The sequence below is a fragment of the Felis catus genome, chromosome C2 (genome assembly GCF_018350175.1).
Source record: "Felis catus isolate Fca126 chromosome C2, F.catus_Fca126_mat1.0, whole genome shotgun sequence".
Classification (NCBI taxonomy): domain Eukaryota; kingdom Metazoa; phylum Chordata; class Mammalia; order Carnivora; family Felidae; genus Felis; species Felis catus.
This window is the reverse complement of record NC_058376.1, coordinates 154,230,368-154,237,247: the sequence shown is the minus strand read 5'-3', so window position 1 is coordinate 154,237,247 and position 6,880 is coordinate 154,230,368. Positions and strand designations below refer to the sequence as shown.

The window sequence follows — 6,880 nt, the reverse complement described above, 5'->3', positions numbered from 1 at the left end:
AGGCTTTGGACAGGATAAGACTGAGGAGCAAATCTCGACTCTGCTGTTTATTTGGGCAAATAACCCAAGTAACCACAAGAGGTTCGATTTTTTCATCTCTGTTAAAAAATGAGGATACTGAGCCTCTTCAGACCAGGGGCAATTTATCTAAACATCACGGAAGAAAATAACCTATCGTGCTCAGCGGCATCCTGACATTTGAGATATTTGTTCTCCTGCCTATAAGCGTGCCTAACTTGAATTCAAAGACTTTGTGCCAAATCTTGTGGTGAATGGCTTCCTTATATTCCTTATATTTATTAATTTAAACCTCACATACACACTAAAAAGGAGGTAGTGCTAGGATCTCTATTAAAAAAAACAAAAGCAAGCAAACAAAACAACAGGAAACAGAAGCACAGAAATATAAAGCAACAACTGTGTAAGCAGACGAGTGGCCAAGCAGAAATTGCAGCATTGAGCCCTGGCCCAGCCCCATTCCTAAGCCCTACACCAGGCCACCTCCCCAACTCCCCACCCCCGGATCTAGGGAAAGGGCCAGGTTTGGCAGTAGGAACTCGCGTATAATATTAACAGATACAAATAGAAATGAAAACTAAGATATCCATACGCAGTCATTGGCAGAGACCCTAACCAGGGCATTAAAAATTTCCTTCTTAAATGTTTATTTATTTTTGAGAGAGAGACAGAGCATGAATGGGGGAGGGCAGAGAAAGAAAGGGAGACCCAGAACTTGAAGTGGGCTCCAGGCTCCGAGCTGTCAGCACAGAGCCCTAGGCGGGGCTCGAACTTGGGAATGGCGAGATCATGACCGAGGGCAGAGTCAGACGCTGAACTAACTGAGCCGCCCAGGCTTGCCGGGGCATTTTAGACTCCCTTTTCAGATGTATGTGTCAGGGTAAAAGGAGACAAAGAAGGAGTGAAGCAAACATGAAATGTGTTCTGTATCTGTGCTCCTCGCCCCGTCCCTGCCCCCGTGCAGGTGTAGTTGGGGCACCCGCAACATCCACATCACCTGCAAGCTTGTTAGAAATGCAAATTCTCAGACTCCTCCCCAGACCTGCTGACTCAGATAGCAGGGACGGAACCCGGAAATGGGTTATCGCACAAGCTCCCTGGGTATCTCTGATGCCCTGTAGTGTTTGAGAAGCACTGCTTTGAAGTTTGCAGCTACTCTCAAGTGCATCTTAAGAATTTTACCTCCAGTCTTATGACGGCACAGAGAAGTCCTTTTTAAGGTAAGAGTCCTTTTTGTGGATTACTACTCGGCATTCCTTCGTCTGTACCTACCTAGTATGCGGGATTCTTATGCTCTCATTTCCTCTCACTGTTGTAAGATTTTTGTTTATATTCTGGAAGGGACAGAGAGCCTATCAAGGAATTGTGTGGGAATATAGGCTCACATAGTTAGGGATAGAAGAGAGATAACCCTGTATGTGTGTGTGTGTGTGTGTGTGTGTGTGTGTGTATATATATATTAAATACACATATGTTTAATGTTTTTTTAATTTATTTTGAGAGAGGGAGAGAATCCCAAGCAGGCTCCATGCCATCAGCACAGAGCCCAAGGCGGGGCTCAAACTCCCAACTCCCGAGATTATAACCTGAGCTGAAATCAAGAGTCCCATGCTCAACCAACTAGGCCACCCAGGCGCTCCTGTGTATTCTTCATATGGACTATATCCCCCTAGACCACCTGCCAGGATCTTCCCCACATCCCCCCCTGATTTCTAAAGTAATTATTTTTCTGGACTCTAGAAACCTGGGCTTTTGGGTTAACCCCATTTCTAGCAGAATTAAAAAAAAAAAAAAAGTCTTAGACTTTTCCCCTCTGTGTCTGCTCCTTCGAGATGCCTAAATGTGGAGATGGTCCAGTGGAGTATCTGCATGTTGCTGAATTGCAAATAATTTGTGCAAAGACCAGCACATTTTCTACTTTGGCCTACTTTTTGAAAGCTGCAACTCCTGGGGAAGAAAGGAAAAAAAAAAGCTTGCTGGAAAAATGAGCTAATCCCACAGTTGCACTGAGAGGTAAGAGGAGTGTTTGGAATTCAAACGATGCCACGGAGGCAGTCCTCGTATTTGCTGCGGAGAACTGAGCCCAGGAAGCCAACAGAGGGTCGGCAATCATATAATCAAGGCTAGCAGCAGAGGTCATCGCATCCAGGTATGTTTTCCCAAATCATGCCTTCAGTCTCTAGACCCCAAATCGTGGGAACATTAAAAGCAAACTTACATTGAGGGCTCGCTGCAGGCCACATGCTCTGAGCTTGGCAAGCACCCCACCATCCTGTAAAAAAAATATATAATACAGTTGACCCCCAAACAACATGGGGGTTAGGGGCACTGATTCCTTAGCGGTCAAAAATCCTTGTGTAACACTGGTCTCCCCCAAAACATGACTAATAGCCCGCTGTCGATGAGAAGACTTACTGATAACATAAACAGTCAACACTTATTTTGTACATTACGTGTATTATGTACTGAATTCTCGCCACAGGGTAAGCTAGAGAAAAAGTGTTAAGAAAATCATAAACACGTTTACAGTACAGCCCTGTCCTTTTTTTTTTTTATGAAAAAAAAATATAAGTGGCCTCTCATTTCCAACCCGTGTCGTTCCAAGGTCCACTGTTCTGTTACCCGGCTTTGTGGTTAAGGAAAGGGAAACCACCGAGGTTGACAATTTACCCGAGGGCGCGCAACTGGTGAAAGGCGATCTAGCATTTGTATTTTCGGGGTGTGATGCTAAAGCCTGTGCAACTTCACGCACTGCGTGTGTTCTCAGATCTCCGACCTCAGAGAGCCCTGGGGGCAGTTTGGGGACATCTAAATAGTACTCCATTAAGCCAGTGCTTCTCAAACTTGATTGCGCCCATGCGTCGTTTAGGGGTCTTGACTTGCAGGTTCAGCGGGTCCGGATGCGGCCCAAGAGACTGCATCCCGACCGTTTCCCCGGTGATCCGGAAGCTGCCAGGCCCAAGCTTTGAAAGGGGGGCCAGGCGCTAAGCGACAGTAAATTCTGTCGAGTCGAGCGGCGGTGCGGGGGGCGCATCTACACCTCCTCGCTTGGATTGGCTGGACCCCTCCAGCTGCTGTGTATTACCCTTCAGGGGTCAGCTCGCTTAATTAATGAGCTGCCTAAACTGTCTCATTAATTTGCCCTCAGTGCATGGCATCGCAAGAAAGACTCCCTTTGTCTCTCCCTGATTTTTCTTCATGCTCCCGGAGCAGGCTGTGAAATAGGTAATTTATGCCAGCGGTTCCAGATTACACGTTTATTTAGCTCACCGAGGGCAATAATGAGACGCTGCAGGAGGCCGGACCGGTTTCCAGGTCTGTGGGATGCTGACAATCTCTGCCCGGATGTAGCAATTATGCAGGGTTCCGCGGTCTCCTTCTGCAACCCCCAGTTACAAAGGCAATCGATCCTCATGATGTTAAACGTGAATCCGGCTGGCGACCTATTGGTGTCCTTTCAAAGGATTTCCAGTTCTTTTGGATTTTATTTCTGGGCACCCAGGAGAGAGCTGAACTGTGTAATTAATTTGATAAGCTACGGACGGCAGAGGGACACCAGCCCCCCTGATTGCTTCCTTCACCCCGTGGGGGGACTCAGGACGAAGACACCTTCTTCTTGGTGTTTCAGCTGCTGCTGCTCTGAGTTTGTCCTGGGGTAATTAATCCCCACCAGCATTTATTTTGCGCCGATGGGGTGGGGGGGGGGAGGGAAACTATTGGACGGTTAGCTGATCTCTGGGACCCTTTCTCCCTAACCCTCCAGGCCAAGCTCTAGGAATCACACAACGGGACAAATGGCACCCGTAAGGCCTTTACTTCCAACAGAAGTAGGACACAGTGACAAGGCATATCTCTAGAGGGGAGACCTTACACGGGACACGCTTGGCTTCTGTTGGGCTTATCAAACTTGGGGAGGTTATCTTGGTAAGGAAGAATGCCAAATCAGGTGCAGACCCTCGGGGGGGGGGGGGGGGCTGGGCAAGGGAGGGACTCAGAAGCTTGAACCTCATTAGCTCTCCAGGTGGTTCACCTCTGCCTGTCTTCTCGCTCTTTGATTTGTCTTCGGCTCCCAGGCCTTATTTTCTCATTACTTGGCTGCCACTCACCGTGGCAGCTAAATATACTTTCTTTGCTTGTCCCCTCACTTTATGAGTCCTTGTCTGCCCCTGTGGCTTTTCGGGCCATCATCATCCATATCGTCCAGAATGGCTTCCTGAGGTTTCCTGTGGCTCCAGAGACATTTTAGAAACCCGAATTGCTTCAGGCTTCATTACCTCTTTTCATGCGTTTACTCTTCGGCCAGTAATTTTTTTCTGCCTTTTTTTTTTTTTTTCCTCCCTCTCCGCTTTTCTCCGCGAGCCTAGAAATCAAGAGGAAAATAAATGTCTTACTTACTGCTACAAATGGATTTCGTGGAGTAATATTTAAGTGGATAGCTTTGGTTTCCACGTGTCATCCTGTACTCAGCCAGGTATGACCCAGTATCTTCTGCTCTTGGTTCCTTAGCGAACATGCGTGTGGCCCCTCGTACGTGAAAGGTACTGGCATCCCAGGCACTTTGTGTGCAATACCTATTACGTGTTTTATAGCCCGTGCAAAGAACTCGTGCTGCTGAGCTTATCCATGGTCCCTGGGGACTTAAATGAGCGTTTCTTGGTATATTTCCGGGAGTGGAGTTGTGTCCTAATTAGTCTTACATTTTTCCTTCCCAAGGATGTGGTGCCGGGTGACGATCCCACTAAGAGTGCAAGAGCTATCACATTTTCTTATATCCCTGAGAGTCCTGGATGTTATTTTAGTTGTCTAATTCTTGTCAGTCTGGAAAGGAATCCTTGTTATCGCTTTTATAATACTCCATGGGGGTGCCTGCATGTCTTAATTGGCTGAGTGTCCAGCCCTCCATCTCAGCTCAGATCTTGATCTCAGGGTTGTGAGTTCGAGCCCCACATTAGGCTCTGCACCAGGTGTGGAGCCTCCTTAAAATAAAATAAAATAAAAAGTAAAATAGTCTGTGTTTACTTTTCATTCCCTTTAACTTCTTATTGAAATATCGTAAGTATACAAAAATGTATATATCCTATTCCTTTTTTTAACAATGTTTTTTAAATTTTTTTAAACTTTATTTATTTTGAAAGAGAGAGCACTGGAGCACAAGTGAGGGAGGGGCAGAGAGAGGCAGAATCCCAAGCAGGCTCTGCAGGATCAACACAGAACCCCATGGGGTCGGGGGGTTTGAACTCACAAACCGAGAGATCATGACCTGAGCCAAAGTCTGACACTTAACCGACTGAGCCGCTGAGGCACTCCTCATGTTTGTTTTTTAAAAGACAAGATCTCTATTTATTGACAACAAATGATCACCGTATGAGGTTTTTTCCCTTGGCTTTTTAAGTTTTTATTTTACTTCCAGTTAACATGTTAAATTACTTTCAGGTATACAATATAGTGATTCAACAACTCTACTTGGTGCTCATCATAAGTATTCTTAACCCCCATCTCCTACTTCATCCATCCCCTACCCCCTCCCCTCTGGTGTCCATCAGTTCTCCGTAGTTACGAATCGTTTTTTTTTTTGTCTTTGTTTATGTTTCTTAAATTCCACGTGAGTGAAATCCACATATGACTGACTTATTTTGCAAATAAGCTCCAACCATGTTGCAAATGGCAACATATGTGTATATATATACATGCACACACATCTATAACACATCAATAGATGAATGGATACAGATACATATGCATATATATCAATAGATGATTGGATAAAGATGTGGTGTATATATACCATTTATGCATTCCTCTATTGATGGACACATGGGTTTCCCAAACAAACGAAATGTCATGTTCCTTTTTTTTCTTTTCTTTTTTTCTTTGAATCTTTCTACAGTGCTGCATTTTACATTCCAGAAGTTACTTGTTTTAAATATTACAAATGTCCGCTGCTGACCTGCCTTGGGTCTTTAGGTGTTTCTAGTGTATTAGGGCTACGATAAGTGGGGAACGGGAAACATTTGTGTTTCAAAAATAGTATAATCGATACGGAGCCAGGGGGCCTGGTCTTCAAAGCAGAAAACTTTTCCACCTAGTCATAACAAAAGGACTGTGACCTTCAGGCATCAGTCAGATTCTGTAGGGTCTTTTTTATTTTTATGGCAACTATAGTATATAATTTTACTCTTATGACCAAACCTACTTGGTCATAAAAGTAAAAAAGACCATCTTTATGGACTTCTTCAGAAAACCTATAGAGAAAAACACACTAGTATAGAAACAAACTTCAAGTTGATCCAGTGTAACACCAGTTGGCTTTGCTTTCCCTTTTCATGAAGTAAAGTCTTCTACGTGGCAAATATCATTACTTTCCTTTAATCCTATTGCTTGGCTTGTCTCCTCACTCAAGAGTCTCTGATTGACAGCCGGATGGCCGCTAACTGGGTTTTTTCATAGAATTAGATCCAAGTGAGTCCACTAAATTAATTGAAAGGGCTGTGGATTTTAGAGCACCTGTTCTTCACTGTCTTAAAGCTATAGGCATGCCCGACAGCCCACTGAGTTTAATTTACCTCCTATTTCTCGAAACCAAACGATCAAATTTGCAGAATATAGAAAGAAAAGACGACGTTGAATTGGAATCGGAGCAAAGACAAACCCCTTGGCTTCCAGTGTAACTTTTCCTCCACCCGCTGACAATAAGCCATCATCCGGTGAACCGCAGTATGAACGAGGAACAGTGTCAACAGCTGAAAATCCCCACAGTGGCCTCTGCCTGAGAAGGGGGGGCAGGTCCCTTCCAGGGGCTCTAACGAGCGGTGTCTAAAGAGCCCGTGAGCAGCTCTCCCTCATATAGAAAGCTGTTGGGAAA

At 45.0% G+C, this 6,880-nt stretch overlaps 1 long non-coding RNA gene across 4 annotated transcripts in view; it reads left to right on the top strand.

Moving 5' to 3' along the window:
• The first annotated feature begins 1,024 nt into the window (after positions 1 to 1,024).
• LOC123380192 overlaps positions 1,025 to 6,880 on the top strand; it is a 40,305-nt gene continuing 34,449 nt past the window's right edge. Inside the window, exons 1-2 of one of the 4 annotated variants that reach the window (XR_006585692.1) lie at positions 1,025 to 1,238; positions 1,851 to 2,167. This is a non-coding gene — a long non-coding RNA (uncharacterized LOC123380192). The remainder of the gene's footprint in view (positions 1,239 to 1,850; positions 2,168 to 6,880) is intronic. The other 3 variants (XR_006585691.1, XR_006585690.1, XR_006585693.1) reach the window with 3 other exon arrangements.